Below are 25,711 nucleotides of genomic sequence, written 5' to 3' on the forward strand. Positions count from 1 at the left end.
GGTGAGGAGTGATGGGATGTGTTGAGGCTACAAAACCACCTGGAAAGCTTTAACAGCCTTTAACATAGAGGACCTTAACTCATATTTAACTTTCTAATTATAATAGAGTCAAAAAGTCCTCAAATTTGTTGGAGGTTTGGATGTATTCATTTTGTTTTCTAGTCAAACTTGAGGTTATTAAGACCAGTTTTCCCTTCTGTTATAAAGTAAGCTTCATAAGCACAGAAAAAACCCTGAAGTTTTGTTGGGATTCCATGACAACAAGTGTTGGCCTTAAAGAGCCCCTGTGTAGTTTGTCTTGTTCCTGATTGAGAAGGGAGTCAAAACCAGAATCTGAATTATTGCAAGACCCAGTGGAACAGGCAAATCAAATTAAGCATAGCTTCATGAGAATCTAAAATTACACTATGGGAGAAAAAGATCAAAAACAATAATTTCTAGAAGATGGCAGCATAGAGAGGAGTGGAAGCTAGTTAGTACCCCTGGAACAACTAACAAGCAACCAGGAACAGCTAGTAAATAATCTGGAATAACTGCGGGGGTACAAACGTGACTATCCACTCATCATACACCAACCTGAATTGGCAAGAATGCCTGAGATCACAGCATAAAATCTGTAGGTAAAAACTGCGGATCCAAGCTGGGAGCCACTTCCCCCACAGCCCAAGCTGCAAAGCCCTCTGGAGCCAGAGAGCAGCAAGCATTCTCTGAGTGAGTAAATACAGCACAGCTGAGCTCCAACTGGGGTTTTAATTAACAAGTGTGGACTGCTCGATATGAATCCCCAACAAGCAGACAGAGGCTTGGAGAGCCAGAAGGTGGCACGGACTAGCCCTGAAGGGGGCTTTCTGTTCCTATTTTGGCTCAATGGAGAAAGCCTCAGTCATTTTCAGTTCCCAGTGCTCTGACCCAGACAAGGGTGGAGATAGCACAGGCAGAGAGAGACCATTGAAATGCAAATGACCTCTCCCTAGGGGGTCTGTCTTCCCTAAGAGGAGAGGGGTGGGGCCCAGCTCTACTACCCACCTTCCATTCAGAACCAGACCCCAGAGCCTGGGGGAAACAGCTACAGGCCACACTTCCTTACACCAGTCTGGAGTTACAGGCTGACAGGCGCCACCTGCTGGGCAGAAAAGCACAGTGACTTGAGGCCTCACAGGGTGTACCAATTTTCTAAGACACCCTCAAGGAAACCAGATACTGAATAGGTCTTCCTTCTGGGATCTGAGCCTGTTCTGGTATGGGAAAACATGATTGGGATACCCACGGAAACCATGCTTAGACAACAAAAAACTACAAACTACACTAAGAGAAATGAAGTTATGGCCCAGTAAAAGGAACAAACTTACACTTTAACTGAGATACAGGAACTTAAACAACTAATACTAAGTCAAATCAAAAAGTGTAGGGAGGATATGGCAAAAGAGGTGGACCATATAATAAAAGCACTGGGCGTACATAAGGTAGAAATTGAAAGTTCAAAAAAACAACTGGCTTTTTCATTTCCAGAATCTATGGAAATGAAAGGCACAACACAAGAGATGAAAGACACAATGGAGACATACAACAGCAGATCTCAAAAGGCAGAAGAAAACACTCAGGAACTGGAGAACAAGGCACCTGAAATCCTACACACAAAGGAACAGATAGAGAAAAGAATGGAAAAATGTGAGCAATGTCTCTGGGAAGTTAAGGACAAAATGAAAATTAGGAATATATGTGTCATTGGTGTCCCTGAAGAAGAGAAGGGAAAAGGGGCAGAAGCAATAATAGAGGAAATAATCAATGAAAATTTCCCATCTCTTATGAAAGACATAAAATTATAGATTCAAGAAGTACAGCATATCCCAAACAGAATAAATCTGAATAGACCCACACCAAGATACTTGATAATCAGATTATCAAATGTCAAAGACAAAGAGAGAATCCTGAAAGCAACAAGAGAAAAGCGATCCATCACATACAAAGGAAGCTTGATAAGACTATGTATGGATTTCTCAATAGAAACCATGGAGGCAAGAAGGAAGTGGGGTGATATATCTGAGATACTGAAAGAGAAAAACCACCAACCAAGAATCCTATATCCAGCGAAACTGTCCTTCAAATATGAGGGAGAGCTTAAAATATTCTCAGACAAACAGACAATGACAGAGTTTTTGAACAAGATACCTGCTCTACAGGAAACACTAAAGGAAGCACTGCAGGCAGAAAGGAAAAGACAGGAGTGAGAGGTTTGGAACACAATTTTAGGTTAGTAGCAGAGCAATGTGAGTACACTGAACAAAGATGACTGTGAGTATGGTTGAAAGAGGAACGTTGGGACCATGTGGGACACCAGAACAAAAGACGGAGGATAAAGACTGGGACTGTGTAACTCAGGGAAACCTAGGGTGCTCAATGATTGTAACAAAAGGTACAAATATGTTTTTACATGAGGTAGAACAAATGAATGTCAATATTGCAAGGTGTTAAAAATAGGGTGGGATTGGGGGGAAATACAATAAATGCAAACTAGAGACTATAATTAATGGAAGCATTGTATTATGCTCCCTTTAATATCACAAAGGCAATATACCAAAGCTAAATGCATATGGGGGGAGGTGGGGGACATAGGGGAAGGGTATGGGACTCCTGGCATTGATGATGTTGTCTGATTCTTTATTCTACTTTAGGTTAATGCTATTTTTCCTTTTGTTGCTTTCTAGCTCTCATGTTTTTGTTGTTGTTGTTTAATTTCTCTCTCTCTCTCTTTCGTTTTTCTTTTTCTTTTGTCTCTCTGCCTTCCTTGACTCTTCCTCCTCTTTGGGGAAGAAATGGAGATGTCCTCATGTAGACAGTGGTGATGGTGCTGAATACATAAATATGTGACTATACAGGGAACCAACAATTGTTTACTTAAGATAGAATGTATGGTGTGTGAACAAAACCGTCTTAAAAGAAAGGGGTTGATGAAGAAATCTTGAGGGCACTATATTGAGTGAAATAAGACAGACACAAAACCAAATATTGTAGAATCTCACTGATATGAACTAATTATAATATGTAAACTCATAGACATGAAATATAAGTTACCAGGATATAGAATGAGGCTAAAAAAGGAGGAGTCTTTGCTTATTATGAGCAGAATGTCCAACTAGGATGAACTTAAACATTTGGAAATAGACAGGGGTGATGATAGCATGTTGGGAGAATAACTAACATTGCTGAAAGGTGTGTGAAGGTGGTGGAAAGGGTAAGCTCAGAGTCATGTATGTCACCAGAAGGAAAGTTGGAGGTTAAAAGATGGGAATGTATAAAACAGTGAATCTTGTGGTGGACAATGTCTGTGATTAACTGCATAAATATTAGAAATCTCTTTCATGAACTAGAACAAATGTATGACACTATAACTAGAAGTTAATAATAGAGAAGCATATGGGAAAAATATATACCTACTGCAAACTATATGCTACAGTTAGTAGTATTTTAACATTTTTTCATCAACAGTAACAAATGTACTATACCAAAACTATGAATCAATAACGGAGGGGGTGGGGTGGTTAGGGGTACAGGAGGATTTGAGTCGCCTTTTTTTGTTTTTATTTCTTTTCTGGAGTAATGAAAATGTCCTAAAAATTGGAAAAAAATTATTTGTGGTGATGGATGCACAGCTGTATGATGGTATCGGGGGCAATTGATTGTGCACTTTGGATCTCTGTATAGTATGTGAACAATCTCAATAAAAAATATATATTATATATATATAACAAAAAAACAATAGTTTCTCCAGTGTTTTCTTTTCTTATTAATTCAAAGCTAATCAGCAAAAGCTTTAGGAAAAATTTTGTAATCCATTGAACCCATTTAAAAGGCAAAAGAAATATCATCAAATAAGTTTGGTTCTTTCAAATAATTGAATAATTGCTACCTTCAAGTTGCTCATACTCCAGTGGAGGCTGACACATAAACCCATAAGACGCTGATTACGTGCTTTAACTTGGCGGGCCTGGGCTGGGGGACCGGATCCACCCCTGGGGAGGGTAGTGGGTACGGGTGAGTGCGCCCTCCACAGCCCCCCGGGCCTGGGAAAGTGAGGCCGGAGGCAGGCCCCATTTCCTCACCCAAAATACCAATGTTAGGGGAGGCTTGCCGGAGGGAACCGCCTTTTCCCCACCCCCTTATCTTGCCTGGACACTCCCCGTTGCCAGAGCAACTCCCCCACCGCCAGTGCGCATGCACCGTTGCCAGAGCAACTCCTGCCCGTGACAAACAGCTTCCGCATCCTCTCAGAACCAATCCAAGCCTTTAACCCTTACAGCTACCCCGCCCTCTAAACCGCCCCATATAAGCTTGTACTCTCCCCCAATAAAGCTCTCTCTCTCTTGGTTTTCTTCATCCTAAAAGAACCGTGTCCCGCCTGTTCCTTTCTCGCCGCCCTCCATACTTGCACGCCTCCCACCGGGGACCTGGCCAAGTCCCCCGCCTCGCCCTCGCCTCCGGGAAAGAGCCCCCGCCGCCGGTACCCTCGGAGCAATCCTGGGAGCCTAGGATTTAGCAACCGGCCGCCACCCTCCCCCAGACGAATCAACTGCGACCGCAACTGGCGCCCAACGTGGGGCATACGGATTAAAAGTCCTCTCCACGCAGCGGTCCAGTAAAACCACCCGCTCACCCGGACGCCTCTCCAACACCCCTTCTCCTCGCCTGCAAAGTAAGGGCCGCCTCTCCCTCGCCGCCCCGCGGAGCCGCCCCTCCCTTGCCGCTCCACGTCTGGGGCCGCCTCTCCCACGCCGCTCCGCGCCCGGGCCGCTCTTCCCTTCCCGCATTAACCTAACTCTTGCCCCCGACTACCTTTCGTCTTCTCTTCCTATATCCCCCCCATTCCTCCTAACACTCTTCCTCCAGTAGCTTTCCCTCTTCCCCTCCATTACTTTGCTGTGGTCCTCTGTGTCTTTGTTTCTTTGTTTAGCGCGGTGTGCCTCTTTGCAACCGCCCCCCCCCAAACTGCTCTCGCTACTAGAGGGTCCTGCCTTCTATTCTCACCGTCTCCTTCAGCCTCGCGGCCACGATTTACCTCATTTTCTTTACTCTATAATCAACCCCCCCTTTTTTCTTTTCTCACTCCGCTATGGGTAATCGTCTATCTGCACGCCAAGCACCCCAAGTTCGCGCTCTGGCGGGTCTCCTAGACACACATCGCTGTAAAGTGTCTGTCCGGCAGCTGCAGGTATACTGGGACCTCCTGCTGCCCTTTAACCCATGGCTCACCACTTGCCATCTTTGGGACCCTGTTACTTATGATCGCCTTATTGATCGGGTCACCAACGCCATGGAACATGAGAGCAAGCGCTTCCCTCCCGGCTTGCTCCCCACCTTAATAACCGTCCGCTCCTGCCTTCAAGGCTCCCTTCCCCCTGATCGAGGCCCCATTAAATCCAAGGAGGCCCTATCAACCCAGCCAACAGATTCAGACAGCGATACTAATGTAGACCACGATTCGGACACAGAGTCCTTAGTCGAGCAAATTAACAACGCGCTCGAAGTCGCCCCCCAAAAACAAAGCAATACTAAGCCTCGCCAAGATGGCAAACTTCCTCCTTCTTCTTCCATCGAGGGGAGGAAGTGCTCCGGCGATGACGTCAGCCCTAAGCTGGGCCGGAAACCGCATGCGCTTTACCCCGCCCTTTCACAGGACGGGGCTAGTCCACCATCTTATGCCTTAGCCACTCCCACCGCGCCGCCCTCTCGCGACGCTTGGGGCCTCCCACTTCCGCCTCCCCCTTCGGCGAGCTCCCCCTCGGAGCCGCTACCGGCAGCTGCCGCCGCTCCTCCCACCCTGCCGACTAACAACCCCTGGCTGCCTTCTACACCTCAAGGCAACCCTTGGGGCAATGCTCCCCCTACCCCCACTCCCGCGCCAGGCCCTCTGCAAGCGCGTCCTCCTTTCTCTCGTGCCTTTCGCTGCTTTCCTCTTAACCTTACCCCCACACCACAGAAACCGTACGACTGGTATCCCATTGACTCTGATACTATCAAGCAGCTTCGCAGGGCCGTCAAGGAAGACGGGTTAGGTAGCCCATACGCTTCCCAATTACTACAGGATATCGCCATGAACTTTTGCCTCCCCCAAGACTGGGCCTCGCTTGCCCGTTCCATTCTTAACCCCGGCCAGTTTGTAGATTGGCGTGCTCACTTCCAGGCGGAAGCAGCTAAGCAAAGCGAGCAAGACGCAGCCACTGGAGTCTATCATCACCCCGAAGCTTACTTGGGCACGGGAGCGTTTATAAATGCATCTGCCTATATTAATGCACCTGCCACCTTTTGGCCTATCCTTTGGGGAATCGCCTTACGAGCGTTTGCCAACTGCTCTGCCTGTCGGCCTAATAAATTCACCAAGCTCTTCCAGGAGCCGAGTAAGCCTTTCGCCACCTTTGTCTCCAGAGTCGAAGAAACCTGCACTCGAAAGGTAAGTGATCCCCGGGCCCAATATTACATGTGCCCATCCTCAAATCCTGGAAAATCGTACTGTAATTCCCCCAACGAGTACTACTGTGCATACTGGGGGTGTGAAACATTAGCCACTAATTGGAAGCCTCCTGTTCCTAATCATTACCTTACCTTAAAGTGGGCCCCTACAGGGTGCAAACTCCCTACAGTTAACTGGCTCGGCCAAGAAAGCGAGGGATCCTGCACACATCTTAATCTTACAGTGCAGCTCCCCACTGATCCCTCCTGGTTACTCGGTCAAACTTGGGGCTTCAGAATCTATGAGAAAGGAGCCGACCGAGAATCACTTATTCTTATAAAAAAGGAGGCTGTAAGCCAACCATGCCAAAATACTGCATTAAAAACACCCTCTGGCATAGGTCCCAACCAAGTCCTTAACCCCCTTAATCCACAGCCCTCCAGCCGCACTTCAAGTACAAGCAGCGCATCTGGAAACCGCACCTCAGCTACAAACAGCGCATCGCCAACCCCACCACCCCAACCTTTTCTGCCCCCCTCTCGTTACTCCTCTCCCCTCTTCAGCCTTATCCAAGCAACCTTCACCTCACTAAATGTCTCCTACCCCAATCTTACCTCCTCTTGTTGGCTTTGCCTCTCCACCTCCTCCCCCCTATATGAGCCAGTTGCCTCCAACCTCTCCTTTTCAGAAAACACAGAGGACAGCCCCTCGGAATGCAATTGGAATACCTCTGCCGTCCCCCTAACCTTTCATTCAGTCTCCTTTACAGGAAAGTGCATCCGCCCTCGCTCAAGTAACTCTCCCAACCTCACAGCTTGTGCCGACTACTCATCTCCCAGCAGCTCTGCAAAATTTCTCATCCCTCATAACTCCTCCCAATGGCTCTGCTCCTCTACAGGGCTTACCCCCTGCCTTAACGTGCAAACCCTCAATACAACTAATGAAACTTGCCTCCTAATTGTCCTTATTCCTAGGGTCCTATACCACAGCGAGGAAGACTTCTTCCTCCGCCTGGAAACAACTGCAGCTTCTGCCCCACTGCAAAAGCGACAGCCCATCACCATCCTCACGATTGCCTCCCTCCTAGGTCTTGCAGGCGCTGGCACCGGAATCGCTGCATTAGCCAGTCAAGACTCCGCCCTAACTCACCTCCGGGCGGCTGTTGATGAGGACATTCGTCACCTACAAGACGCTATTTCCCATCTTAAAAATTCTATCAATTCCCTCTCTCAGGTAGTGCTCCAAAACCGCCGAGGTCTCGACCTTCTCCTCCTCAAAGAAGGAGGCCTCTGCGCCGCCCTAGGAGAAGAGTGCTGTGTATATGCCAATTCCACAGGTCTCGCCGAGAACAGCCTAAAGAAGGTCCGAGAGGGACTGGAACAACGCAAAAGAGACCGTGAAGCCACCAGCTATTGGTCCCACATCTTTACCCCCCTCCTCCCTTACCTCCTCCCTCTCCTCGGCCCCCTACTAATGATTATTCTAGCTCTCACCTTAGGACCCTGCATTATCCGCAGAATTGTCCAGCTTGTAAGGAAACAAACGGATGCTATTTTTTCCTCGTTCGTGCAAGTCCAGTACCAGCGACTCGCCACCTCTGACGCTCCCTACTCCGAGATGACAACCAACCCTCCGCGACCTCACTGCCACCGGTCAACCCGCCGACCGCGAGGCCCTTCTCGATCGCCTGAACATCGCACCAACCTCGAGCTCCAGCTTCTCTGAACCTCCAACTTTAAACCCCCCACCCTCGTCCATCCCGCAAGCAGCAAGGCCCCTGTCGAGCGCCCGGGCGCCACACCAATGCCGAGCTCCAGCCTCGCTGAGCCACCATCAACCCCTTTTCCCCTCCCCGACCTCCCCCTTCCCTCATCCCTTAGCGGACCTCTCCGGTAAGCTTCTTCCTTTAATTAGAAAAGAAGGGGGAAATGCGGGACACTGATTACGTGCTTTAACTTGGCGGGCCTGGGCTGGGGGACCGGATCCACCCCTGGGGAGGGTAGTGGGTACGGGTGAGTGCGCCCTCCACAGCCCCCCGGGCCTGGGAAAGTGAGGCCGGAGGCAGGCCCCATTTCCTCACCCAAAATACCAATGTTAGGGGAGGCTTGCCGGAGGGAACCGCCTTTTCCCCACCCCCTTATCTTGCCCAGACACTCCCCGTTGCCAGAGCAACTCCCCCACCGCCAGTGCGCATGCACCGTTGCCAGAGCAACTCCTGCCCGTGACAAACAGCTTCCGCGTCCTCTCAGAACCAATCCAAGCCTTTAACCCTTACAGCTACCCCGCCCTCTAAACCGCCCCATATAAGCTTGTACTCTCCCCCAATAAAGCTCTCTCTCTCTTGGTTTTCTTCATCCTAAAAGAACCGTGTCCCGCCTGTTCCTTTCTCGCCGCCCTCCATACTTGCACGCCTCCCGCCGGGGACCTGGCCAAGTCCCCCGCCTTGCCCTCGCCTCCGGGAAAGAGCCCCTGCCGCCGGTACCCTCGGAGCAATCCTGGGAGCCTAGGATTTAGCAACCGGCCGCCACCCTCCCCCAGACGAATCAACTGCGACCGCAATAGCATGTTGGGAGAATAACTAACAGTGCTGAAAGGTGTGTGAAGGTGGTGGAAAGGGTAAGCTCAGAGTCATGTATGTCACCAGAAGGAAAGTTGGAGGTTAAAAGATGGGAATGTATAAAACAGTGAATCTTGTGGTGGACAATGTCTGTGATTAACTGCATAAATATTAGAAATCTCTTTCATGAACTAGAACAAATGTATGACACTATAACTAGAAGTTAATAATAGAGAAGCATATGGGAAAAATATATACCTACTGCAAACTATATGCTACAGTTAGTAGTATTTTAACATTTTTTCATCAACAGTAACAAATGTACTATACCAAAACTATGAATCAATAACGGAGGGGGTGGGGTGGTTAGGGGTACAGGAGGATTTGAGTCGCCTTTTTTTGTTTTTATTTCTTTTCTGGAGTAATGAAAATGTCCTAAAAATTGGAAAAAAATTATTTGTGGTGATGGATGCACAGCTGTATGATGGTATCGGGGGCAATTGATTGTGCACTTTGGATCTCTGTATAGTATGTGAACAATCTCAATAAAAAATATATATTATATATATATATATATATATATATATATATATATATATATATAACAAAAAAACAATAGTTTCTCCAGTGTTTTCTTTTCTTATTAATTCAAAGCTAATCAGCAAAAGCTTTAGGAAAAATTTTGTAATCCATTGAACCCATTTAAAAGGCAAAAGAAATATCATCAAATAAGTTTGGTTCTTTCAAATAATTGAATAATTGCTACCTTCAAGTTGCTCATACTCCAGTGGAGGCTGACACATAAACCCATAAACACTCCTGGTGGAAAGTGCTGCAAATACGAGAAAGGACTCCACACCAGGCATGGGAAGCCTTTGGGTGGAAATGAGCACAAGACATAGACAGGCCATACCCGCAATACTGGAATCTGCAAGTTACCATTCAATGGGTTTAGAACAATGTGGTGGGATTTTGGCATTCTTCTGACTAAACTTGCTTCCATTCAACACAGTTGATTCCTATGGTTCTCCAAATAGATCATATTTTTCATTGAGCCATGTCCAGTAAAAGGGGGTTCCAGATTATTCACTGACTGATGATTCAGTTTGCAGCTTCTTTTTGGTGCATTGCACTATCCAAAAGAGAACCTATTACCTCATTCAATTGAGGAAAAAAGTGAAAAGGTTACTTATGTGAAAAGGTCACTTATGTGAAAAGGTCAAAAATATATGATACAAGAAGAGGCGCAAGTTTGTTACATTTTCACACTAAAACCACTTACTATTGCCAAAACCTTTATATCATTCTTTCATTTTTTTAAAAAATAGGTACTGTATGGTTATGAATACACTAGGCACTGGGCTAAGTACTGGGTATTCAATGGTAGACAAAACTGATAGAGTCCCTGCCTTCAGGGAGCTTACCTTCCAGTGCAGGAGACAGGTCTTTATCAAATAACCTTAAAAAGTTGATTTATATGTGATTTTACACTGGGAGTAATGTGATGGACAAGCACAAGGTATTAGATGAGCGCTCATAGCCAGAGGGTCTGACCTACTCTTGACAGATGGGGTCTCGGAAAGTCTTCCCAGAGGAAGGGTGTTTGAACTGAGTTCACAAGAAGGAGTAGGCATTAACTAGAAGGCAGGGGAGTCATCACCTCTGTCTAGAATCATGTGCAAATCCTGCAACCATCACTACCCCCTCCTCTCTAAGCCCAAACTGGGAGTGTCCTTGGTGCTCTTGGTACACTGCAGAGCTATAGGTGTCATTTCAGCCCCTGCAGGTGAATGAGTGCCATTTACTATGTGTGGCCATCACCTCAGCTGCAGCTCCTCAAGACAGCCCTTCACCTTGAGTCCTACCCAGTAAAAAAGTTGATTATTACCTACCATCTCCCTACTCCTCTGCTCTACTTTCCTGGCTCTGAGGTGACCACAGAGACTAGAGTCAGAAATGGACCACCCAACACGTACTGACTGTAGCCTCTGGAAGTAGCAGAGGCACCGAGGGTGCTATCAAAGAGTGGCTACCCTTCCGCTCCACCCAAATTATCTATGGAAATCACCTTTTCTAGGGGCATATGAGGTTGTGTCTTCCCGCTATTCCTTCTTTTAAGAAAAATCCTCTCCCCTTTCCATAGTAAGCCTGCCTCAGTCCTTAAGACATGGTAGATGCTGTTGCCCAGTTCCCACCCTCAAGCTCCGGCCCATGCCGGCACCTGGTCAGAGGGCTCCAGCTGCTTCAGGGACATTCACAAGACTCTCGCAATGCCTTGCAGCATCCACCTGGGCAAGTACACCGTGCTGTGCTACTGGACATGTTTCCTCTAGGATCTTGAGCTATTAGGCTTGTGTAAACCTGGAGCTATCTTGCTGCCAGGTGGAAAAAGCTTGTATCCAACAGAAAGGGAAAGTCAGAGACAGAGAAACAGATTCCTAACATTCATTTGATACCTGGACCCAGCTCTGCCTGACTTTTTCAGTTATGAGTCAGTAAATTCCTTTTTTGTTTAAGCTAGCCTATGTTGGAGTTCTGTCACTCGTAGCCAAAAGTGGCCTGAATAATGTACCTTTCCAATTGGCACTTATGTCCTGGTTACCATAAACTGCTTGCCTTTGAGCACTCTAGGGAAAGGATTCAGTGATTTCTAATTGGCCGCTACTAGCAAGGACACAGGAGATTTGAAACAGCTGGGCACAGAGTTCAAGAACAATAAGACAAAGGCACGATTGTACTTTTGAACTTGATGTTGTGGGTGCTCACAAGCATGACACTTCTCTCGCTGCCTTTGATGGTCCACTGGTTGGAACCACAAGATGGACGAGATGAGAGAACTTGACTAACAATGTGTGCAAGATGCCAAAAAGGTAATGGAAACTCAAGTTCCACTTTGAAGAAGCATAAAGTGCACATCTCAAATGAAAAGAAAAAAGGAAATGGCCTAATCAAAACCTTTAAAGGGGAAAAAAACACAAAATGACAGCCATGAGCTGGTAGTCACAGAATTACTACAATATGTGCTCAGAAACCCAGTGTTCTCTGACGAGACTGGTTTCTGCTTGGCTGAAGCACCACTCTGCTTTTTGTCTGAGTGTTTGATTAGCAGCAGGAGCCCATTATCCTTTGGCATTCTCTAGTTATAGCAGAATCCAGCTTCAGAAACACCAAGAAATTGGATTCCAGCTGCCAGGGGGGCTCTCTAGGAGATTTTCCATCTCCAAGAATGAAACTGTCTTTTTCTCTTTTCATCCATGGTGACCCATCCACCTGTGATAAACTGTAGCTGCAAAGCCTGTGTGAGTACACTGACAACATCCAGCGAGAAAGCCTTAGGCTCAAAGTTGAAGGGCAGGCAGGAGAACGGACATTTAAATGAATATAGCAATTGATAACTACGTGGTGTGGTCTAAGACCCAACACTATCAGCTGAAGTTGCTAACCAACCATTTTGATGGTTTTATGAAGTATAGAATAACAGCCCAGCTACAACATTAAATCACTTGAAGCTTCTTAAATGTTTCCTTGGTCTTTCTGATTCTCTCTTAAGGTTTCCTTTCTCCTAAAATGTTATTCTAATCTTGGAGAGATGTCCAGGATTTTAGAGGATTTTAGAGAATTTCTTTTCCTTTCATATTACATTGATTTCACTGCAATATGGATGAACCTATTGACCAGTTAAGCTTTTATGCTTTCAGAATCTCTTCACCTCTCAATTCCACCTTAATAACATTTTTTTTGATGAATCTCTGGTGCAAGAAATAATTCCTAATTCCTGCTTATGCTTTCATTCATTCAACCAATATTTATTGATCACCTACTGGTTTAAATTCTTGGGATACGGAGTAAAGAAATCAACAATGATCCTTGCCTTCAGCAAAGGTTACATTCTATAACAGTAAAAAGACAATAAAGATAAATACATTCAATAACATAATGTTATCTTATAATAATAGTTGCACCTCTGCTTATGGAAAAAATTGCAGCCAATTTTCCCTCACAATGCTTTACTTTCAAAACAAAAAGTGTCTACCTGCAGGTAATAATATTCTAAAATATTACTGTCTGGTGTCTCTTCCCTCAGTCTCTTGTCTTAGCTTACACTTGCTAAGCCATTTCTAAATTCAGCTCTATGAGGTAAAGGGAGCCATATAAATCATCCTGTCCTTACCTCTAATCCTATCATATTTAAGTTCTTCCACATCCAAAACTAAAGCACAATCTGCCTCTTTTCCACTCTCCTTTTCCCCTATCAAGATAGATTCAAGATAAAAAGTATAAAATAAATAAGGTAACATCCTAATGACTTCAGTGAAATAAGTTTATGTTCATTACTATAGAAACAGCCAGTCGTGTCAAAGGAGTTGCCACCAAAACTGGTATCAACAAATATTCCTGCAGAGAAAAGAGGAGCTAGGAATTGAAAAGGCCAAAGAGACCTAAATAAGACTTATGTGGCAATACAGTCTATTTTTGAATTAGGGTCAGAGAATTCTTCCTTTTCTAGGGTCAGCCTGATGAGTCCCTTTTAAGAATAATGATGCTGTAACTTGTATCGAAGACTTATTCTGTGCCTGACTGTCTTGGACACCTCTCTTGGCTTCTAATTTTCACAACAACCCCAAAGAAGACACTGAGGCTTAGCTATGTTGACTAAATTGTCCAAAGTTATGCAGCTAGGAAGTTTGGAGTTGAGATTTTTTTACCTAGATCTGAACCAAAAACCTCTCTAAGAAAAAATGGTACTTCTAATATAAATTTACTAGGAGAGGGGGCGGGGCAAGATGGCAGACTGGTGAGCTGTATGTTTTAGTTACTCCTCCAGGAAAGTAGGTAAAAAGCCAGGAACTGCGTGGACTGGACACCACAGAGCAATCTGTCTTTGGGCATACTTCATACAACACTCATGAAAACGTGGAACTGCTGAGATCAGCGAAATCTGTAAGTTTTTGCGGCCAGGGGACCCGCGCCCCTCCCTGCCAGGCTCAGTCCCGGGGGAGGAGGGGCTGTCAGCTCCGGGAAGGAGAAGGGAGAATTGCAGTGGCTGCTCTTATCGGAAACTCATTCTACTGATTCAAACTCCAACCATAGATAGACTGAGACCAGACACCAGAGAATCTGAGAGCAGCCAGCCCAGCAGAGAGGAGACAGACATAGAAAAAAAACAACACGAAAAACTCCAAAATAAAAGCAGAGGATTTTTCGAGTTCTGGTGAACACAGAAAGGGGAAGGGCGGAGATCAGGCCTTGAGGCGCATATGCAAATCCCGAAGCAAAGCTGATCTCTCTGCCCTGTGCACCTTTCCTTAATGGCCCTGGTTGCTTTGTCTATTAGCATTTCAATAACCCATTAGATCTCTGAGGAGGGCCGTTTTTTTTTTTTTTTTTTTTAAATCCTTTTTGCTTTTTCTAAAACAATTACTCTAAGAAGCTCAATACAGAAAGCTTCAAAGAATTGAAATTTGGGCACGTCAAGTCAAGAGCAGAACTAAGAGAGCTCTGAGACAAAAGGCAATATTCCAGTGGCTGAGAAAATTCACTAAACAACACAACTTCCCAAGAAAAGAGGGGTGTCCGCTCACAGCCACCATCCTGGTGGACAGGAAACACTCCTGCCCATCGCCAGCCCCATAGCCCAGAGCTGCCCCAGACAACCCAGTGTGACGGAAGTGCTTCAAATAACAGGCACACACCACAAAACTGGGCGTGGACATTAGCCTTCCCTGCAACCTCAGCTGAATGTCCCAGAGCTGGGAAGGGGGAGCAGTGTGAATTAACAGAGCCCCATTCAGCCATCATTTGAGCAGACTGGGAGCCTCCCAACACAGCCCAGCAGCCCAGAACTGCCCTGGGGGGACGGCACTCACCTGTGACATAGCACAGTCATCCCTCAACAGAGGACCCGGGGTGCACAGCCTGGAAGAGGGGCCCACTTGCAAGTCTCAGGAGCCATACGCCAATACCAAAGACTTGTGGGTCAGTGGCAGAGACAAACTGTGGCAGGACTGAATTGAAGGATTAGACTATTGCAGCAGCTTTAAAACTCTAGGATCATCAGGGAGATTTGATTGTTAGGGCCACCCCACCTCCCCGACTGCCCAGAAACACGCCCCACATACAGGGCAGGCAACACCAACTACCCACGCAAGCTTGGGACACCAATTGTGCCCCACAAGACTCACTCCCCCACTCACCAAAAAGGCTAAGCAGGGGAGAACTGGCTTGTGGAGAACAGGTGGCTCGTGGACGCCACCTGCTGGTTAGTTAGAGAAAGTGTACTCCACGAAGCTGTAGATCTGATAAATTAGAGATAAGGACTTCAACTGGTCTACAAACCCTAAAAGAACCCTATCAAGTTCAGCAAATGCCACGAGGCCAAAAACAACAGAAAATTATAAAGCATATGAAAAAACCAGACGATATGGATAACCCAAGCCCAAGCACCCAAATCAAAAGACCAGAAGAGACACACCACCTAGAGCAGCTACTCAAAGAACTAAAGATGAACAATGAGACCCTAGTACGGGATATGAAGGAAATCAAGAAGACCCTAGAAGAGCATAAAGAAGACATTGCAAGACTAAATAAAAAAATGGATGATCTTATGGAAATTAAAGAAACTGTTGACCAAATTAAAAAGATTCTGGACACTCATAGTACAAGACTAGAGGAAGTTGAACAACGAATCAGTGACCTGGAAGATGACAGAATGGAAAATGAAAGCATAAAAGAAAGAATGGGGAAAAAAATTGAAAAACTCGAAATGGACCTCAGGGATATGATAGATAATATGAAACGTCCGAATATAAGACTCATTGGTGTCCCAGAAGGGGAAGAAAAGGGTAAAGGTCTAGGAAGAGTATTCAAAGAAATTGTTGGGGAAAACTTCCCAAATCTTCTAAACAACATAAATACACAAATCATAAATGCTCAGCGAACTCCAAATAGAATAAATCCAAAAAAACCCACTCCGAGACATATACTGATCACACTGTCAAACATAGAAGAGAAGGAGCAAGTTCTGAAAGCAGCAAGAGAAAAGCAATTCACCACATACAAAGGAAACAGCATAAGACTAAGTAGTGACTACTCAGCAGCCACCATGGAGGCGAGAAGGCAGTGGCACGATATATTTAAAATTCTGAGTGAGAGGAACTTCCAGCCAAGAATACTTTATCCAGCAAAGCTCTCCTTCAAATTTGAGGGAGAGCTTAAATTTTTCACAGACAAAGAAATGCTGAGAGAATTTGCTAACAAGAGACCTGCCCTACTGGAGATACTAAAGGGAGCCCTACAGACAGAGAAACAAAGACAGGACAGAGAGACCTGGAGAAAGGTTCAGTACTAAAGAGATTCGGTATGGGTACAATAAAGGATATTAATAGAGAGAGGGAAAAATATGGCAAACATAATCCAAAGGATAAGATGGCCGATTCAAGAAATGCCTTCACGGTTTTAACGTTGAATGTAAATGGATTAAACTCCCCAATTAAAAGATATAGATTCGCAGAATGGATCAAAAAAAATGAACCATCAATATGTTGCATACAAGAGACTCATCTTAGACACAGGGACACAAAGAAACTGAAAGTGAAAGGATGGAAAAAAATATTTCATGCAAGCTACAGCCAAAAGAAAGCAGGTGTAGCAATATTAATCTCAGATAAAATAGACTTCAAATGCAGGGATGTTTTGAGAGACAAAGAAGGCCACTACATACTAATAAAAGGGGCAATTCAGCAAGAAGAAATAACAATCGTAAATGTCTATGCACCCAATCAAGGTGCCACAAAATACATGAGAGAAACATTGGCAAAACTAAAGGAAGCAATTGATGGGGAGACTTCAACACATCACTCTCTCCTATAGATAGATCAACCAGACAGAAGACCAATAAGGAAATTGAAAACCTAAACAATCTGATAAATGAATTAGATTTAACAGACATCTACAGGACATTACATCCCAAATCACCAGGATACACATACTTTTCTAGTGCTCACGGAACTTTCTCCAGAATAGATCATATGCTGGGACATAAAACAAGCCTCAATAAATTTAAAAAAATTGAAATTATTCAAAGCACATTCTCTGACCACAATGGAATACAATTAGAAGTCAATAACCATCAGAGACTTAGAAAATTCACAAATACCTGGAGGTTAAACAACACACTCCTAAACAATCAGTGGGTTAAAGAAGAAATAGCAAGAGAAATTGCTAAATATATAGAGACGAATGAAAATGAGAACACAACATACCAAAACCTATGGGATGCAGCAAAAGCAGTGCTGAGGGGGAAATTTATAGCACTAAACGCATATATTAAAAAGGAAGAAAGAGCCAAAATCAAAGAACTAATGGATCAACTGAAGAAGCTAGAAGATGAACAGCAAACCAATCCTAAACCAAGTACAAGAAAAGAAATAACAAGGATTAAAGCAGAAATAAATGACATAGAGAACAAAAAAACAATAGAAAGGATAAATATCACCAAAAGTTGGTTCTTTGAGAAGATCAACAAGATTGACAAGCCCCTAGCTAGACTGACAAAATCAAAAAGAGAGAAGACCCATATAAACAAAATAATGAATGAAAAAGGTGACATAACTGCAGATCCTGAAGAAATTAAAAAAATTATAAGAGGATATTATGAACAACTGTATGGCAACAAACTGGATAATGTAGAAGAAATGGACAATTTCGTGGAAACATATGAACAACCTAGACTGACCAGAGAAGAAACAGAAGACCTCAACCAACCCATCACAAGCAAAGAGATCCAATCAGTCATCAAAAATCTTCCCACAAATAAATGCCCAGGGCCAGATGGCTTCACAGGGGAATTCTACCAAACTTTCCAGAAAGAACTGACACCAATCTTACTCAAACTCTTTCAAAACATTGAAAAAAATGGAACACTACCTAACTCATTTTATGAAGCTAACATCAATCTAATACCAAAACCAGGCAAAGATGCTACAAAAAAGGAAAACTACCGGCCAATCTCCCTAATGAATATAGATGCAAAAATCCTCAACAAAATACTTGCAAATCGAATCCAAAGACACATTAAAAAAATCATACACCATGACCAAGTGGGGTTCATTCCAGGCATGCAAGGATGGTTCAACATAAGAAAAACAATCAATGTATTACAACACATTAAAAACTCGAAAGGGAAAAATCAATTGATCATCTCAATAGATGCTGAAAAAGCATTTGACAAAATCCAACATCCCTTTTTGATAAAAACACTTCAAAAGGTAGGAATTGAAGGAAACTTCCTCAACATGATAAAGAGCATATATGAAAAACCCACAGCCAGCATAGTACTCAATGGTGAGAGACTGAAAGCCTTCCCTCTAAGATCAGGAACAAGACAAGGATGCCCGCTGTCACCACTGTTATTCAACATTGTGCTGGAAGTGCTAGCCAGGGCAATCCGGCAAGACAAAGAAATAAAAGGCATCCAAATTGGAAAAGAAGAAGTAAAACTGTCATTGTTTGCAGATGATATGATCTTATATCTAGAAAACCCTGAGAAATCGACGATACACCTACTAGAGCTAATAAACAAATTTAGCAAAGTAGCAGGATACAAGATTAATGCACATAAGTCAGTAATGTTTCTATATGCTAGAAATGAACAAACTGAAGAGACACTCAAGAAAAAGATACCATTTTCAATAGCAACTAAAAAAATCAAGTACCTAGGAATCAACTTAACCAAAGATGTAAAAGACCTATACAAAGAAAACTACATAACTCTACTAAAAGAAATAGAAGGGGACCTTAAAAGATGGAAAAATATTCCATGTTCATGGATAGGAAGGCTAAATGTCATTAAGATGTCAATTCTACCCAAACTCATCTACAGATTCAATGCAATCCCAATCAAAATTCCAACAACCTACTTTGCAGACTTGGAAAAGCTAGTTATCAAATTTATTTGGAAAGGGAAGATGCCTCGAATTGCTAAAGACACTCTAAAAAAGAAAAACGAAGTGGGAGGACTTACACTCCCTGACTTTGAAGCTTATTATAAAGCCACAGTTGCCAAAACAGCATGGTACTGGCACAAAGATAGACATATAGATCAATGGAATCGAATTGAGAATTCAGAGATAGACCCTCAGATCTATGGCCGACTGATCTTTGATAAGGCCCCCAAAGTCACCGAACTGAGCCATAATGGTCTTTTCAACAAATGGGGCTGGGAGAGTTGGATATCCATATCCAAAAGAATGAAAGAGGACCCCTACCTCACCCCCTACACAAAAATTAACTCAAAATGGACCAAAGATCTCAATATAAAAGAAAGTACCATAAAACTCCTAGAAGATAATGTAGGAAAACATCTTCAAGACCTTGTATTAGGAGGCCACTTCCTAGACTTTACACCCAAAGCACAAGCAACAAAAGAGAAAATAGATAAATGGGAACTCCTCAAGCTTAGAAGTTTCTGCACCTCAAAGGAATTTCTCAAAAAGGTAAAGAGGCAGCCAACTCAATGGGAAAAAATTTTTGGAAACCATGTATCTGACAAAAGACTGATATCTTGCATATACAAAGAAATCCTACAACTCAATGACAATAGTACAGACAGCCCAATTATAAAATGGGCAAAAGATATGAAAAGACAGTTCTCTGAAGAGGAAATACAAATGGCCAAGAAACACATGAAAAAATGTTCAGCTTCACTAGCTATTAGAGAGATGCAAATTAAGACCACAATGAGATACCATCTAACACCGGTTAGAATGGCTGCCATTAAACAAACAGGAAACTACAAATGCTGGAGGGGATGTGGAGAAATTGGAACTCTTATTCATTGTTGGTGGGACTGTATAATGGTTCAGCCACTCTGGAAGTCAGTCTGGCAGTTCCTTAGAAAACTAGATATAGAGCTACCATTCGATCCAGCGATTGCACTTCTCGGTATATACCCGGAAGATCGGAAAGCAGTGACACGAACAGATATCTGCATGCCAATGTTCATAGCAGCATTATTCACAATTTCGAAGAGATGGAAACAACCCAAATGTCCTTCAACAGATGAGTGGATAAATAAAATGTGGTATATACACACGATGGAATACTACGCGGCAGTAAGAAGGAACGATCTGATGAAACATATGACAACGTGGATGAACCTTGAAGACATAATGCTGAGCGAAATAAGCCAGGCACAAAAAGAGAAATATTATATGCTACCACTAATGTGAACTTTGAAAAATGTAAAACAAATGGTTTATAATGTAGAATGTAGGGGAACTAGCAGTAGAGAGCAATTAAGGAAGGGGGAACAATAATCCAAGAAGAACAGATAAGCTATTTAACGTTCTGGGGATGCCCAGAAATGACTATGGTCTGTTAATTTCTGATGGATGTAGTAGGAACAAGTTCACTGAAATGTTGCTATATTATGTAACTTTCTTGGGGTAAAGTAGGAACATGTTGGAAGTTAAGCAGTTATCTTAGGTTAGTTGTCTTTTTCTTACTCCCTTGTTATGGTCTCTTTGAAATGTTCTTTTATTGTATGTTTGTTTTCTTTTTAACTTTTTTTTTTCATACAGTTGATTTAAAAAAGAAGGGAAAGTTAAAAAAAAAAAAAAAAAAGAAAAAAGACAAACAAGGAAAAAAAAAAAAAAAGATGTAGTGCCCCCTTGAGGAGCCTGTGGAGAATGCAGGGGTATTTGCATACCCCACCTTCATGGTTGCTAACATGACCACAGACATAGGGGACTGGTGGTTTGATGGGTTGAGCCCTCTACCATAAGTTTTACCCTTGGGAAGACGGTTGCTGCAAAGGAGAGGCTAGACCTCCCTGTATTTGTGCCTAAGAGTCTCCTCCTGAATGCCTCTTTGTTGCTCAGATGTGGCCCTCTCTCTCTGGCTAAGCCAACTTGAAAGGTGAAATCACTGCCCTCCCCCCTACGTGGGATCAGACACCCAGGGAAGTGAATCTCCCTGGCAACGTGGAATATGACTCCCGGGGAGGAATGTAGACCCGGCATCGTGGGATGGAGAACATCTTCTTGACCAAAAGGGGGATGTGAAAGGAAATGAAATAAGCTTCAGTGGCAGAGAGATTCCAAAACGAGCCGAGAGATCACTCTGGTGGGCACTCTTACGCACACTTTAGACAACCTTTTTTAGGTTCTAAAGAATTGGGGTAGCTGGTGGTGGATACCTGAAACTATTAAACTACAACCCAGAACCCATGAATCTCGAAGACAGTTGTATAAAAATGTAGCTTATGAGGGGTGACAGTGGGATTGGGAATGCCATAAGGACCAAACTCCACTTTGTCTAGTTTATGGATGGATGTGTAGAAAAGTAGGGGAAGCAAACAAACAGACAAAGGTACCCAGTGTTCTTTTTTACTTCAATTGCTCTTTTTCACTCTAATTATTATTCTTGCTATTTTTGTGTGTGTGCTAATGAAGGTGTCAGGGATTGATTTAGGTGATGAATGTACAACTATGTAATGGTACTGTAAACAATCGAAAGTACAATTTGTTTTGTATGACTGCGTGGTATGTGAATATATCTCAATAAAATGATAAAAAAAAAAAAATTTTCTAGGAGAAAAAAATTCAGCTTTAAAAAGAAAGTCACATACCCCCTTGTGGAAATGAATTAAAACAACTTCCACCACAAGGCAATGGCCTATAATAAATATCAAGAGAAGAACACCAACAGCTTGACATGATCACATTGCTGACATGGAAATGTCAAGATTTAGCTCCCTATATACTTACTTTTCTTTGCCAGAAGTTGGGGGCTTTTGCTAATGTTTTTCCCTATCAAAGAATAAATGGAAAAAAGTGATATTAATGATATTTCTCCCTAAAAAGCCTAAGATTAATTATTTCCTTCTTTGAATAAAATCTTGTCCTTGGGTGGGTCCCTTTGCAATTAAACATTATGACCCTTATTTCCAGAGAAAGGGAAATGAGCTATGGGTAAGAAATCAACATCATTGATAATTCTGTGTTAAAATTCAGGATTTACAACGTTGTGTCCTATAAATTTCTGGATAGAATTCTGTATTAGTTAGGGTTCTCTAGGGAAACAGAATCAACAAGAGATATCTAAATAAAAAATTTTATTAAAGTGTCTCACACAACTGTGGGGATGCACGAGTCCAAATTCCACAGGGCAGGCAGCAAACTGGCAACTCCAATGAAGGTGTTCGATGAACTCCTCAGGCAGTGAACTGGCAACTCCAATGAATTCCTCAGGAAATGCCTCACTGGCTAGCAGAAGAAGTGAAGTTCTCTATCTATATTGCTTAAGTCTTCAACTGATTGGACTAAATCCAGCTGATTGAATTCTCTCATTGTGGAAGACACACCCTTCATTGATGTAACCAGTCACAGCTGCAGCCAATTGACTCATGATTTAATAAACCAGCCTTCTGGTTTATTAACAGCCGCAAATGTCCTCGCAGTAACGGTTAGGCCAGTGCTTGCTTGACCAGACACCTGGGCACCATCACATGGCCAAGCTGACACATGAACCTAACCAACACAAATACTTTCCACAAAATTTCACAACACATTCCCATTTCTGACATACAATTAGTAAACTGATTTAGCCTCAGTCATAATCCTTTGGCCAAATTTCTTAACAATTTAGAATGCTACACATGCTAGTGTCCATTATAGTTAGCAACTGGACTTAATTAAGAAGCCTGTCCAAGATTAACTTTGATTATCCCAGTATTTTTTCTAGCAATCCCAACAAACAAATGTGCTTATATGAACACAACTCTTTGCAACTGTAATGTTTTGTATGTGTTTTTAATCCATCTTCCCAAATAAAGTGTTTTTATTTCAAAGAAGGGGGATGCCAAAGGAAAGGGAAGTCATGTCTCACCAAAATACAAAATGTGAGGTTCTGAATACATGGATTGTTTCATCCACTGCCTATTTTTAGCTTATCTAGTGGTCCTATTGTACTTGCATGAGCTCCTCAGAGAAGGTTTTGTTTTTCCTTTTTAAGGCTCTATAACTTGAATGGTCTCATAGGTCAAGAATATGGAAAAACACTTATAAATAAATTTACAATAAGCATTTCTGAACTATATAGCATAATTCAACTGTATGATATAGGATTGATACTTGGAAAGGACAAAATTCACTAGCACCAAGTATAATACATGCAACTAGCCACTTTCATCGTAATAACCTAATCTTTAACATTAAAAACCTCCAATTTAGTCCCCAGTAAGAAACAGAGGCCATTAAATAATCAGCAGAGAATTCTTGCCATTAGAATTTCCAGGTTGCTGCTAAAGTAAATTTCTAAGCAGTTCAGCCAGTGATTCTTCATCAGAAAATGAAGAAACATCTATCTACCTCATCCTCCTCGGAGGACTGTGACACTGATGAAAGCTCTTCTAGTCCTTCATCTTCAGCTTCCTCCACAAACTCTTCCTCCTCCTCATATTCAGACTCAGATAACAGCTGCTCCACTAGCTGTAGCACCAGCATGGATAGCAGCTCTGGGGATGAACACCAAAGGAGAAGAAAAAGAAGTAGAATTGCTCCATCCATAATGGACCCATGGACTGAAAACATGAAAGTGATTCTCAAAAGGGTATTTAAAATACATTAAGGCCAAAAAGGTTAACTTGTAAAACTTTCTAGAGTTCAAAAGTTTCTAAATGTTTCATATTGTAAGAGCAAAAAAAGAGTATTAAGAATAGATTACAGGCCCTGCAGTTGTCTTTGCCCGAGCTGCAGTCGCACTGGGGTTAGGGCGGGGAGGTGGGGTGGCGGGAGGGGAGGGTAGAGTGGGGGAGGGGAGGGGGAGGGGGGAGGGGAGGGAGGAGGGGGGAGAAGTTGGGCGGAGGGAAGGGGGGGTGGGGGAGGTGGGGGAGGGTGGGAGTGGAGAGGAGGAGACGGCCACAGCTGAGGCAGGTGAGGCAAGGAAGGAAGCGGGGGCGCGGCGCACGGGCAGCTCAGGATGCCTCCGGGTTCTTGGGAGCGTCTTTGCGGCGCCAAGATTGAGGCGGATCGCGCCGGGCCCAGGGGTGGGAAGGAGTCACCAGCCCAGCCATGGAGAACAACGAGAAACTGGACAACCCATGGCACCAGAACTTCAAGAACAAAGGCTGCGGCCTACTATGAGACTACAACGAAATGAAGTTGTAGTTGAGTTAAGGAAGAATAGAAGAGACGAACATCTCTTCAAGAGAAGGAATGTGCCACCTGAAGACATCTGTGAAGACTCCGATATAGATGGTGATTATGCAGTGTAAAATATCTCTCCAGAAGCTATTGTTCAAAATGCTGCACGTAACTAAGGAATTCAACTAAATGCAGTTTAAGCTGCTAGGAAACTTTTATCCCGTGAAAGAAATCCACCGATTGATGACTCAATAAAATTTGGAATATTGCCTATTTTAGTCCATTGTCTTGAAAGAGATAGTCCTTCTTTACTGTTGGAAGCTGCGTGGGCTTTGACAAGCATTGCATCTGGAACCTCTGAGCAAACTCAGGCAGTCGTTCAGTCCAGTGCTGTGCCACTTTTTCTGAGGTTTCTCCATTCACCCCATCAAAACGTTTATGAGCAAGTAGTGTCGGCACTGGGAAATATCATAAGTGATGGGCCCCAGTGTAGAGATTGTGAGTCTCAGAGTTGTGAAACCTTTACTTTCCTTCATATGTCCATCTATTCCTATTACATTCTTAAGAAATGTTACTTGGGTTATGGTCAACTTATGTCGCCACAAGGACCCACCACCCCCAATGGAAACCATTCAAGAGATTCTTCCATCCCTTTGTGCTTTAATTCATCACACAGACGTAAATATATTGGTAGATACTGTCCGGGCCCTCTCTTACCTTACTGATCTTGACAGTGAACAGATACAGATGACAGTAGACTCTGGCATGTGGTTCCTCTCCTCAGCCACCAGGAAGTAAAAGTTCCGACTGCTGCACTTAGAGCTGTAGGCAATATTGTTACTGGAACTGATGAGCAAACACGAAGTAGTTTTGAACTGTGATGCTCTTTCACACTTCCCTGCACTTCTGACACATCCCAAAGAAAAAACAAAGCAGCAGTGTTGTTCCTCTCCAACATCACTGCAAGAAATCAACAACAGGTTCAAGCAGTAATTGATGCCAGCCTCGTTGCAATGATAATACACCTTTTGGATAAGGGGAATTTTGGCACTAAAAAAGAAACTGCTTGGGCCGTAAGTAACTTAACAGTGGAAGATCAAGTGGCCTACCTTATCCAACAAAATGTTATCCCACCTTTTTACAATTTGCTGACTGTAAAAGATGCACAAGTTGTGCAAGTAGTACAACTTCAAAATCATGAAAATGTAGACATCTACAAACTGGCCTATGAGATCAATGATAAGTTCTTCTCTTCAGATGATATTGATGATGATCCTAACCTTGTTCCAGAGGCACCACAAGGTGGAACATTTGGTTTCAATTCATCTGCCAATGTACCAACAGAAGGGTTCCAGTTTTAGAAAGGTGTTCTGGAAGTTAGGTACAATGCAGCACTGATACACACACACACACACACACACACACACACACACACACACATAAAGGTTTGATCCTTCAAGCTTGGCTCATGGGATCTGCTGCTGCATTAAACCGGGAACGAAAATGTGAAGATTTCATTTGGAATCACAGAAAATGCCCAAATGAGGTCAAGATGGTGAATGGGTG

At 43.4% G+C, this 25,711-nt stretch overlaps 1 pseudogene; it reads left to right on the forward strand.

The window, feature by feature from the left end:
- The first annotated feature begins 23,964 nt into the window (after nt 1-23,964).
- On the forward strand, nt 23,965-25,506 carry LOC119518167 (annotated as a pseudogene).
- The last annotated feature ends 205 nt before the right edge of the window (nt 25,507-25,711 follow it).

Source organism: Choloepus didactylus, chromosome 21 (genome assembly GCF_015220235.1).
Source record: "Choloepus didactylus isolate mChoDid1 chromosome 21, mChoDid1.pri, whole genome shotgun sequence".
Classification (NCBI taxonomy): Eukaryota; Metazoa; Chordata; class Mammalia; order Pilosa; family Megalonychidae; genus Choloepus; species Choloepus didactylus.